This window comes from Engystomops pustulosus, chromosome 10 (genome assembly GCF_040894005.1).
Source record: "Engystomops pustulosus chromosome 10, aEngPut4.maternal, whole genome shotgun sequence".
NCBI classification, from domain to species: Eukaryota; Metazoa; Chordata; class Amphibia; order Anura; family Leptodactylidae; genus Engystomops; species Engystomops pustulosus.
Genome location: NC_092420.1, coordinates 48355415 through 48368332, shown reverse-complemented (window position 1 = coordinate 48368332; position 12918 = coordinate 48355415). Strand labels below are relative to the sequence as shown.

At 45.8% G+C, this 12918-nt stretch overlaps 1 protein-coding gene across 1 annotated transcript in view; it reads right to left on the bottom strand.

Moving 5' to 3' along the window:
- Window positions 1–9724, bottom strand: part of LOC140103987 (beta-1,3-galactosyltransferase 2-like) — a 45382-nt gene extending 35658 nt beyond the window's left edge. The window contains exon 1 of the mRNA XM_072127307.1: window positions 9478–9724. The gene's annotated coding sequence lies outside the window, so the exon portion shown is untranslated. The remainder of the gene's footprint in view (window positions 1–9477) is intronic.
- Window positions 9725–12918: the final 3194 nt, after the last annotated feature.

Below are 12918 nucleotides of genomic sequence, written 5' to 3'. Positions count from 1 at the left end.
TTATTAGGGCCCGGGGTTGGATTTCAATTAGGCACAGTCTGCCATTTCCTTTTTTATTTTACGTTTATTTTTTTCATAACTCAGCGTCATCTCATCTGGCATAGTAGTGTGCTTTAATACTTGGCTAGAAAATAGCCATAGGAGAATCCAAACGGCTTACTTACGCCTACTGTAGCGTTATATATATTTGATTTCTGGTTGATCTGCTGGTGGCTGTAGTTGCTGCAGTGCATCTACTAGCAAATTGTGAGCAATTTGGAGTGAGACCTGCGACCACTGTGTTTTGCGCTTAGTGACGCACATATCCATCGCAAAGACCGAAGTGGGAAAATTTATTAGGGCCCGGGGTTGGATTTCAATTAGGCACAGTCTGCCATTTCCTTTTTTATTTTACGTTTATTTTTTTAATAACTCAGCGTCATCTCATCTGGCATAGCAGTGTGCTTTCATACTTGGCTAGAAAATAGCCATAGCAATAGGATAGCATCGTTTGGTTTTAAAAACTAAAAAACACACAAAAAAAAAAAAACACAAAAAAAAGTTTAAAAAAAATTAAAGTTATAACTCTAATTTTCAAAATGTTTAACCCGAGGGCTAGGGGTAGAGGACGAGGGCGGGGACGTGGGCGTCCAACTACTGCAGGGGTCAGAGGCCGTGGTCCTGGGCGGGGTGAGACACCACCTGCTTATGAGGGAGCAGGGGAACGCCGCAGAGCTACACTCCCTAGGTTCATGTCTGAAGTTACTGGGACTCGTGGTAGAGCACTGTTGAGGCCAGAACAGTGCGAACAGGTGATGTCGTGGATTGCCGACAATGCTTCGAGCAATTTGTCCACCAGTCAGTCTTCCACGCAGTCCACCCATGTCACCGAAATCGGCACTCCTCCAGCTCCTGCACCTCAGCCTCCTCCCCCCCAGTCTGCCCCCTCCCAGCAAAATTTGCCATTTGAACCGACATACTCTGAGGAACTGTTTTCTGGACCCTTCCCACAGTCACAAACCACTTGTCCGGTTGCTGATGAGCAATTTTCCGATGCCCAGGTTTTCCACCAGTCGCAGTCTGTGGGTGATGATGACCTTGTTGACGTACTGGAAGAAGTGTGTAAAGAGGTGTCCGACGATGAGGAGACACGGTTGTCAGACAGTGGGGAAGTTGTTGTCAGGGCAGGAAGTCCGAGGGGGGAGCAGACTGAGGGATCGGAGGATGATGAGATGACAGACCCAAGCTGGGTTGAGAGGCCGGTTGAACACAGTGCTTCTGAGACGGAGGAGAGTCCTCGACCAGAACAGGTTGGAAGAGGCAGTGGTGGGGCCAGACGGAGAGGCAGGGCCAGAGCTGGTGCATCAGCGCCAAATGTGTCAACTAGTGAAGCTCCCGTGGCGAGGGCTCCTGCGGCGAGGGCTAGATTTTCAGAAGTCTGGAGGTTCTTTAAGGAAACACCGGATGACCGACGGACTGTGGTGTGCCACATTTGCCAAACCAGGATCAGCAGGGGTTCCACCACTAATAGCTTAACTACCACCAGTATGCGCAGGCATATGAATGCTAAACACCCCACTCAGTGGCAACAAGCGCGGTCACCTCCGGCCGTGCACACCACTGCTCCTTCCCCTGTGTCAGCTGATAGTCAGCCCCCTGCCCAGGACCCTGCCACAAAAACCCCATCGTCGCCTCCATGATCCTCCACAGCATCCACCAGCGTTCAGCTCTCCATACCCCAGACGCTGGAGCGGAAACGCAAATATAGTGCAACCCACCCGCACGCCCAAGCCCTTAATGTGCACATCTCCAGATTGCTAAGCCTGGAGATGCTGCCCTATAGGCTAGTAGAGACCGAGGCCTTTCGCAGCCTCATGGCGGCGGCCGCCCCTCGGTATTCGGTCCCCAGCCGCCACTACTTTTCCCGATGTGCCGTCCCAGCCCTGCACCAGCACGTGTCAGACAACATAATCCGTGCCCTGACCAACGCCGTTTCTGACAAGGTCCACCTGACCACGGACACGTGGACGAGTGCTGCCGGGCAGGGCCACTATATATCGCTGACGGCACATTGGGTTAACTTGGTGGAGGCTGGGACCGAGTCTGACCCTGCGGCTGGTCATATACTGCCGACGCCGAGGATTGCGGGGCCTACCTCGGTCCAGGTCTTTCAGGCCTACTATGCCTCCTCCTCCTCCCACCCCTCCTCCACCTCCTCCTCCGAACGACCATCCGTGGGCATGGCGCCATCAGTCGGTAGCTCTAGGCACAGCAGCAGTGCCGTCGCTAAGCGACAGCAGGCGGTGCTCAAACTGCTGAGCCTAGGCGATAAAAGGCACACCGCCCAAGAACTATTACAGGGCATCACGGCGCAGACTGATCTGTGGCTGGCACCGCTGAACCTGAAGCCAGGCATGGTTGTGTGTGACAACGGCCGTAACCTGGTGGCGGCTCTGCAACTCGGCAGACTGACACATGTGCCATGCCTGGCCCATGTGTTAAATCTGATAGTTCAGCGTTTCCTCAAGACATACCCCAATCTGTCTGATTTGCTCACGAAGGTGCGCCGCATCTGTGCGCATTTCAGGAAGTCCAGCACAGATGCTGCCACTCTCAGGGCAGCGCAGCGCCGCCTCCAACTGCCCGCTCACCGACTGTTGTGCGACGTGCCCACGAGGTGGAATTCAACACTGACCATGTTATCCAGAGTTTACCAGCAGCGCCGAGCGATTGTAGACTGCCAGATGTCAACTTCCACCAGAACTGGTAGTCAGGTCAGTCAGCTTCCTCAAGTCTACAATGAGGAGTGGACGTGGATGTCTGATATCTGTCAGGTGCTGAGTAACTTCGAGGAGTCAACACAGATGGTCAGTGGCGATGCCGCCATCATCAGCCTCACCATCCCGCTGCTTGGCCTGTTGAAAAACTCTCTGGTCAGCATGAAGTCGGAAGCTTTGCGCTCCTCACAAGAGATGGGGGAAGAAGATTCCCTTGTTGATAGCCAAAGCACCCTTAGGTCTGTTTCTCAGCGCATATCGGAGGAGGTGGAGGTGGAGGAGGATGAGGAGGAAGAGGAGGAGAATGTTGGCGAGACACAAGAGGGGACCATTGTTGAGTCCTTCACTGTTGAGCGTGTATGGGCAGAAGAAGAGGAGTTGGAGGAGTTGGAGGAGGAGGAAATGGACAGTCAGGCCAGTGAGGGGAGTGAATTCTTACGCGTTGGTACTCTGGCGCATATGGCAGATTTCATGCTAGGCTGCCTATCCCGTGACCCTCGCGTTCAAAGAATTTATTCCATCACCGATTACTGGGTGTTCACTCTCCTGGACCCACGGTAAAAGCAAAATCTTTCCACTCTCATCCCTGGAGAGGAAAGGAGTGTGAGAATGCATGAATACCAGCAGGCCCTGGTGCACAAGCTGAAACAGTATTTCCCTTCTGACAGCGCTAGCGGCAGAGTGCGTAGTTCTGCGGGACAAGTAGCGAGGGAGAGTAGGCGAGCAGGCAGCTTGTTCAGCACTGGCAAGGGTACGCTTTACAAGGCTTTTGCCAGCTTTATGTCACCCCAGCAAGACACTGTCACCTGTCCCCAGTCTCGGCAGAGTAGGGCTGATCTTTACAGAAAGATGGTGAGGGAGTACGTAGCTGACCATACCATCGTCCTAAATGATCACACAGCTCCCTACAACTACTGGGTTTCAAAGCTGGACATGTGGCACAAACTGGCGCTGTACGCCTTGGAGGTTCTTGCCTGCCCTGCCGCTAGCGTCTTGTCCGAGCGGGTTTTCAGTGCAGCTGGTGGCATCATCACCGATAAGCGTACACGCCTGTCGACTGACAGGCTGACGCTTATCAAGATGAATAAAGCCTGGATTTCTCCTAATTTCCAATCTCCACCAGGTGAAGGAAGCTCAACCTGAATAATTTATCCACTCCTCCTCCTCCTCATTTTCCTCCTTCTCCTCCTCTTTGTACAGTAAAGCAGAGGAAACTGGCTATTTTTTGACAGGGCCCACTGGCTCTAGCTATAGTACTTTATGCATTTAATTTTTATGGAGGGCCACCGACCCGGTCCTCTGTTTTAAACAATTTTTGGGAGTGCCACATACAGGCACTCAATCTATTCAATTTTTCTGGAGGGCCACCTACCTGCTCCTCTGGTTTGAAAACTTTTTTGGACTGCCACATACAGGCACTCAATCTATTCAATTTTTCTGGAGGGCCACCTACCTGCTCCTCTGGTTTGAAAACTTTTTTGGACTGCCACATACAGGCACTCAATCTATTCCATTTTTCTGGAGGGCCACCTACCTGCTCCTCTGGTTTGAAAACTTTTTTGGACTGCCACATACAGGCACTCAATCTATTCCATTTTTCTGGAGGGCCACCTACCTGCTCCTCTGGTTTAAAAAGTTTTTTGGACTGCCACATACAGGCACTCAATCTATTCCATTTTTCTGGAGGGCCACCTACCTGCTCCTCTGGTTTAAAAAGTTTTTTGGACTGCCACATACAGGCACTATCCAAATTGAATTTTCTCCATAGCAGCCTCCACACGTTGTCTCCATTGCTACCTCCAAAAGTCGTCCATATAGCTGCCTCCATACATCGTCCCTTTATCAAACGAGGTGTGTCAGGCCGAAATTTGGGTTGTTTTCATGGATTCCACATCAAAGTTGTTAACTTTGTCGCCACCCTGCTGTGTTATCCACAAAATACACTGGCAAACTTTTACCATTTACGGATATTATTTCAGCGCTTCTTGCGCATCTGTTTACATTCCCCTCACCCGCCATATCCTAAACTTATAAGAACGCTACTACACTTGATCTTATACAAAAGGTTCTTAGAAGTGCTGTTTGGGGAGTAGCCTAGAGACAGGGGCTTGGATTGGCGAAAGCTCGCCTGGCAGCGGAGCGCCAGCTCCATGCCAAGAACCAACTAACATAGTTTTAACTGCAGCACCTTTAATCTACTACTAGTTCACTGCCTCCATACATGGCCGCCTTATCAAACGTGCCGTGTCAGGCAGAATTTTGGGTTGTTTTCATGGCTTCCACAACAAACTTGTTAACTTTGTCGCCACCCTGCTGTGTAATCCTCAAAATATACTGGCAAACTTTTACCATTTACGGATATTATTTCAGCGCTTCTTGCGCATCTGTTTACATTCCCCTCACCCGCCATATCCTAAACTTATAAGAACGCTACTACACTTGATCTTATACAAAAGGTTCTTAGAAGTGCTGTTTGGGGAGTAGCCTAGAGACAGGGGCTTGGATTGGCGAAAGCTCGCCTGGCAGCGGAGCGCCAGCTCCATGCCAAGAACCAACTAACATAGTTTTAACTGCAGCACCTTTAATCTACTACTAGTTCACTGCTTCCATACATGGCCGCCTTATCAAACGTGCCGTGTCAGGCAGAATTTTGGGTTGTTTTCATGGCTTCCACATCAAACTTGTTAACTTTGTCGCCACCCTGCTGTGTAATCCTCAAAATATACTGGCAAACTTTTACCATTTACGGATATTATTTCAGCGCTTCTTGCGCATCTGTTTACATTCCCCTCACCCGCCATATCCTAAACTTATAAGAACGCTACTACACTTGATCTTATACAAAAGGTTCTTAGAAGTGCTGTTTGGGGAGTAGCCTAGAGACAGGGGCTTGGATTGGCGAAAGCTCGCCTGGCAGCGGAGCGCCAGCTCCATGCCAAGAACCAACTAACATAGTTTTAACTGCAGCACCTTTAATCTACTACTAGTTCACTGCCTCCATACATGGCCGCCTTATCAAACGTGCTGTGTCAGGCAGAATTTTGGGTTGTTTTCATGGCTTCCACAACAAACTTGTTAACTTTGTCGCCACCCTGCTGTGTAATCCTCAAAATATACTGGCAAACTTTTACCATTTACGGATATTATTTCAGCGCTTCTTGCGCATCTGTTTACATTCCCCTCACCCGCCATATTCCAAACTTATAAGAACGCTACTACACTTAACTTGGTGCAGGCTGGGACCGAGTCTGACCCTGGGGCTGGTCATATACTGCGGACGCAGAGGATTGCGGGGCCTACCTCGGTCCAGGTGTTTCAGGCCTACTATGCCTCCTTCTCCTCCCACCCCTCCTCCACCTCCTCCTCCTCCGAATTACCATCCGTGGGCATGGCGCCATCAGTCGGTAGCTCTAGGCACAGCAGCAGTGCCGTCGCTAAGCGACAGCAGGCGGTGCTCAAACTGCTGAGCCTAGGTGATAAAAGGCACACCGCCCAAGAGCTATTACAGGGCATTCCACATCAAACTTGTTAACTTTGTCACCACCGTGCTGTGTGAGCCACAAAATATACTGGAAAACTTTTTTCATTTACGGATATTATTTCAGCGCTTCTTGCGCAGATGTTTACATTCCCCTCACCCGCCATATCCCAAACTTATAAGAACGCTACTACACTTGATCTTATACAAAAGGTTCTTAGAAGTGCTGTTTGGGGAGTAGCCTAGAGACAGGGGCTTGGATTGGCGAAAGCTCGCCTGGCAGCGGAGCGCCAGCTCCATGCCAAGATCCAACTAACATAGTTTTAACTGCAGCACCTTTAATCTACTACTAGTTCACTGCCTCCATACATGGTCCCCTTATCAAACGAGCTGTGTCAGGCAGAATTTTGGATTGTTTTCATGGCTTCCATGTTAACTTTGTCGCCACCCTGCTGTGTAATCCACAAAATATACTGGCAAACTTTTATCATGTACCGATATTATTTGAGCGCTTCTTGCTCACCTCCTTTGGTTCCTCTCTGCCACCCATTGGTTTGAAGCCTGAGTCCATTTAGGGTATGTTGCCATGACACTCTCTAGCCTGCCGCTGCTGCCGCTGCCTCTGCATGCCGTCCCCTATAGTGTCAGGGTCAATTATTGCATGTTTTAGATGCTATCTAGCCTCATTCGGTCACTCTGTCATGGCCATGCTGTTGCCCATAATTTTGGCATAATGGTGCGATTAAGCAGCCTCAGAGGCATCCATGCATGCTGCCCCTGCTGTTTCCTGTCCATTTCCGTGGTGTTTCCATCCTTTTCTGAGGTTCCCAGGTGTTTGGCCAAGCTTCCCTGTGCAGAGCCTTGGTCCCCTTGAAAAATGCTCGAGTCTCCCATTGACTTCAATGGGGCTCGTTACTCGAAACGAGCACTCGAGTATCGGGAAAAGTTCGTCTCGAATAACGAGTACCCGAGCATTTTAGTGCTCGCTCATCTCTATTTATTATCTATTTGTTATAAGTATATTTTATAGTAGATTATTTTCTAGAGTTTCAGGTCTCCCTGTTACATGTCCTCTTCATGTATTTATCCCATTTTTCCCGATGTACTGACACATTAACTTATACATATCATGTGTTGTTATGTTAATTTTACCTTTAAGTGTATTTTATCTATTCCGTCTATTTTATTTATGTGTGTGTGTGTGTGCGCGCGTGTATGTATGTGTGTATATATATATATATATATATATATATATATATATATATAATATTTAGTAATGTACCAGACCTGATGAAGCATAGTGCGTGACGCGTTGTACCAAAAAATGTCTTCCCAAGAAAAGAAACCTTTACCCTCGAGTATCAGTGCCATCCAGATGCCTCTTTTTTTCTACAAAGGGAGTTACTCCTAGTCACCTACCCTCCAGTTCACAAGTACAAAGCTTACTATGTATCTTTATGCCTGACAAAGGCATGCTTTTAATCAAAAAAGGTTGCTTTTAATCAATTTTATTGTCACAATAAACTCCACAAGTTGGACACCACGCTGTTCTCTGTGAAGATCTGTCCGAGCGCCGGAAACCCTCCTTATCTACTTTGAGTATATTAATTCACACTCTGCGGTCTTGTCCCCTGGAATGGGAAACCCTGATTTCTGGAGGTGGTCGGCTGCTAGTGGACTTTCTCATATATAACAAAAAACAATCTGACCGGAGCTCCTACTGTGTCCTTTTTGTATATGTCCTTTAGTAAATCCACGGTTTCACTCCACTCCTGCTCTCTAGGAATTTCTCAGATGTGGTTCCAACAAAGAGTTACTTAGATGAGAATAGACCACTATTCAGACCATTCCGCTGCGTTTCTTTATCTCCTACTCCCACTTATCATATTACGGGTTACTGCAGAAAAGATTTAAACAGCAATGGTATAGTATGTTTGGTCAAGTAAAATTTATTCGGATAAAAACATACTCACAAAACCAGAGTAAAAATGCGCATAAAACAATCCACCATGCGGACACCATGGTGGATTGTTTTATGCGCATTGCGGACGGTGGATTGTTTTATGCACATTTTAAAATTGAGATGTTTCCTAATGAGAAACATTCTGAAGTCAATACCCTTTATACTCCAATACCGAACATGTTTATGATTTTATTTGTTAATATATTTGGGAACCTATAAAAATAAAGGTGATCCCTCATACAATATACCACAATACTGCAGTATATCATATATATGTTGGTGATCTTTAACAGTGTGCAAAAGGGACAGGCTATCATGACCACCAATTGGCGCCTTCCAATTATGTCATCTGAGATGGCAGCCCCCATTGGCAGTACTGTTAGGTGATGAGGTCCACTTAACAGGTTAACAGCTGACTCGAGCCTTGTATGGAGCGAGATCATCTCTCTATACAGCCCCCATTGCATCACTACATAATATATGATTGTGGTGAGCATAGAGCTTAGGAAGGTTATTTATGCACTTGTTCATGTACTTTTACAAAGGCCATTAAGGTGATCGCAAAGACACTTCTGCAGCTAATACTTGATGTTTGACATATCTGTACAGCAGAGACATAACCTGAAGCTGTTGGGCTCCAATAAAATGTGTCATATATTTGTTTTCCCATATAGGGAAGAGATGCCACATGCTCACTCCTAAGGGTCTTGGACCCAGAAGCTACCGCATCCTCTGCGTCCCAAGTTTACACCACTAGTCTATAGTGAGAGTCATTTCAATCTATCACTTGGAATATTTTAGGAAATTCTTGTCTGATCGTTGACAATTACTGATAATGTTTCATTAAAAGAAATATTTTAGAAATATTATTTTATGACACATAGATTTTGGTCAAATGTAGTCTACACCCGCTTAGTGGCCGATCCTGACTTTAATATATTTTTAATATTTTCACTAAAAGATTTTCAGGTGATAATATATGTTGCTTATTACTTATGTGAAATCTATAACGCATGAGAATCCGTACATACAAAAGCCAAAGAATCTTTGTGTACTTTTATAACATTTTTAAGATCGATTAAGTGTGAATATTCGAACATTCCCTTATAGCCCCCCAGTAAAGACATTACACTTTTTGAAGCTATTCAGGCGTTCATGTGGTATCTGGATCTACAGCTGAAGAGGGATCTGCGTGCAAGTAACTAGAGAGGAATGGGCTTGCTGCTGCCTCCATACATTACATTGTATCAGCACATGAGGATATGGAACAAGTTACTTACCATGTGTAAGAAGATTTGCCACATTCGCCCTGTGTCTGCAGCTTTATTCCTCTGTTGTAGAAGTTTTTCCTGAGCAGCCAGAGGGGCAATTTGCTTGCACTAGCACCCAGCGCAGATGTCCGCACCTGTCCCTTGTATGGAGTATTGTCCCCTGACAGTGCCACTTACTGCCATAACTAGCTGCGCAGTGTCTGGAAGGCTTCCCTTCCTATCACAGACTTTCAGGTACCTCACCTCTTGTAACCACTCCCGGCATATCTATGTAGTTATATGGATGAACAGGTTTACTGCCATCTACAGGCTACTTTGTATGTGTTATTCATATGTTTATTGTTGAAATACCCTACATGGCTTCTGGAAACATAGTGTCAGAAGCCACTAAAGCTCTTATATAAAGCAGATATTCAACAAGAAATAGGGTCTCCTATACTTTAGTCACAAGAGGCACAAATCAGGATATAAAATGGCTGCCAACGACTTTCCTGTCCCATACAGTTTAATGGAGTCTTGGAAGTTAAATGTACCTTCTTCAAATCCAGGTGGGAGGATTATGAGGTGGCAACTGAACTAGATAAGAAAGACCCCAAGGTAAGTATAGCATTATTCTCAATGATAGGGAAAGACTATAGGGCTTTTTTATTAAGGGTCCACATGTGCACTTTCATTGGATTTTCTGATGTTTTCGGGTTTTGCACGGCTGTGACAGGTATTTAACAGGGGTCTGCGCTGGCATTGTGTCGCACGCGATTGGATTTTGGGGCAGCTGCGCTGACCTTCATACGACAGAAATTGGGGGTATCTTCAATACAACAAATCAAAGTCTATCAGAGACTATAGATCAGTATGAAACAAAGCAGAGGGAGTATTACATGATGAACTCACCAAAAACAGAATAGTTTTGTTATCAAGAATGTTTATGAGCGGCCTGCCATGGTTCAGATCCATGCCAAACACTGTAAGTTTTGCGCCCCCGAACCCAGACCTCACTCAGAAGTTCTGGTCCAGGTTGGGGTTTGTTTAACCCCATCTCCATTTAACACCCGCAGCTATTTAACCCCTTCCCGCTCAGCATCCAATATACTGGAGGCTGAGTCTAGAGACTTAGCGCTCAGCGTCCAATATATCGGACGCAGAGCTGATGCCGGTTCAGCTGAAGATCTGAGCCGAACCGGCATCGGGAAACGCGAGGTGCCGACTATAATTAATAGCTGACACCCCAGTGTAACAACCGCGGTCGGAGTGGGCTCAGATCGCGGGTGTTTAACCCGTTTAATGCCGCGGTCAGTGCGACCGCTGCATTTAACTTGGCTTTGGGGGTCTTTTCCCCACGATCGACCCCCCCGAGCTGTTTTTGGGGGCCACCGATCATTGCTACAGCAACTCTGGGGTCCGATCTAGACCCCAGAGTTGCCTGTAAGAACTGACCATAGAATCAAGTTAACATGATTATTAGGCTTTACGGTGAACAAAACAAAAAAAAAAGTACAGTACAGAATTGATGCTTTTCTACTCCTGACCTCCAAAAAAAGTTGCTAAATTTTCAACAATAGGGGATACCAACCCCAAAATGGTAACACTGGAAAAAGCATCTCATCCCGCAAAAAAAATGCCATTACATGCAAAAGCTAAAGTTTTATAGCCTGCAAAATGGGCAAATGAGGAAACTAAAATCCTGGCAGCTGCAGGGCGATCCTTCCCTTCTGCGCCTCGCTGTGCACCCATAAAACAAGTAACTTCCACATATAGGGGGTCTCTGTACTTGGGAGAAATTGCAGAACAAATTGTATGGTGGGTTTTCTCTTTTTATCTTTTGGAAGCGTGTAAATTTTAGGGCAAAATTTGACCATTCTAAATTTCACCTCCATTTTGATGTAATTACTATGAAGATCTCAAGGGGTTAACAATCTTCCTAAAAGCTGTTTCTGATAGTTTGAGGGGTGCAGATTTGAAAATGGGTTGATTATATAGGGGGTTTTGATGTTAAATATGTAAATTTTCATTCAAAACTGTATTTATCCCCAAAATAGTCAATTCTGAAAATCCGGAAAAGCGATATATGTAAGCCATGTGACGTCAAAATGAATTATCCAGACATTTCAAAAATTATGAAAATGTAAAGTAGACGTATGGGACATGTTATTCAGCAACTTATTTGGGTGGTAAATCTATCTACCTGAAAACGCAATGATTTCCAATTTTGAAAATGGCAAATCTTTCAACAAATTCATCATTTTTTCTTTTTTTTGTAAATAAACGCAAAACTTATCAGCCAAAATTTACCACTAAAATGAAGTACAACGTGGGGAAAAAACAATCACTTTGATAAGTAACAGCGTTCAAAAGCTATAACCATATACAGAGACGCATGTCAGAATCCAAAATATGGGGCTGAGCTACAAAATGGCTGCGTCCTTAAGGGGGTTAAAAGCCTCTGGCAAAGCCCCCCGCATAAGCATCGTCCACATGCGATTACGTCACAGGGAGGGACAATCCCTGGAGAAATGGTGATGCGCAGGTGCCGGTGGCATATCAGCATTTAAAAAGTTAAATAGCTAATGAAGCCAAGGTAAAAACTCAATCACACTCTTATACCAACTGTAGGTGCATATATTGTGGCAATCAGGGGGCAAAGAACATTGTCCTGCATATGGATGTGCAGGACAATTTAAAAAGCAAAACAATTTTTCCAGGCAGAAAGCACATGCTAAAATACATATGGCTGCGAAGATGAAGAGAAGTAGCTCGAAGGATCTAATTCACAATTATCGATTAAATAGGAACAGTAATTGCTCCAGGGGCATAATGGTTTGTACCACGAGAGCTTATATTTGGCAGAAAACAGGGAAAAAAAGTTATCCTGCAACCTTAACATACCACTGCAAAATTGCTACAGAGGGGAAACCAACATTTCAGAAAAGCAATGTCAAATAAAAATGGTACAATATATGATACATATAGGTCAATCTGAATTGAAAATACAAAGAGAAAACACATCCACTACATTTCCAAGTTCTGGAAGGTAATCACAATCCTCTTCTCTCAACACATTGGGAATACGCAAACTTAATGTAGAGCACAGTGCATCACCACATGACCATAAAACATCTCCAACCATTGGTGGATTACAACATAGGTGGCGGCAAACCTATGGCACTGGTGCCAAAGGCGGCACTCAGAGCCCTTTCTGTGGGCACCTGGGCCATCACCCCAGCACATCAGACAGAACTCAAAGACTCTTCCTGCAGTTCCAAGCAACTTAAAAGTTGCTGCTTTCAGTCATATATTAAAGTAATACTTACTTTGCTACTTGGGACTGTAGGAAGAGGGAGAATGAGTAGACAGGGCCGAATTATCTTTGGAGGATCTTCTGCTGGTCCCATGTTTCTCTGAGTACAGAGGGACACTGGAAAGAAGCTAAAATGATGAAGATTTTCCATCTTG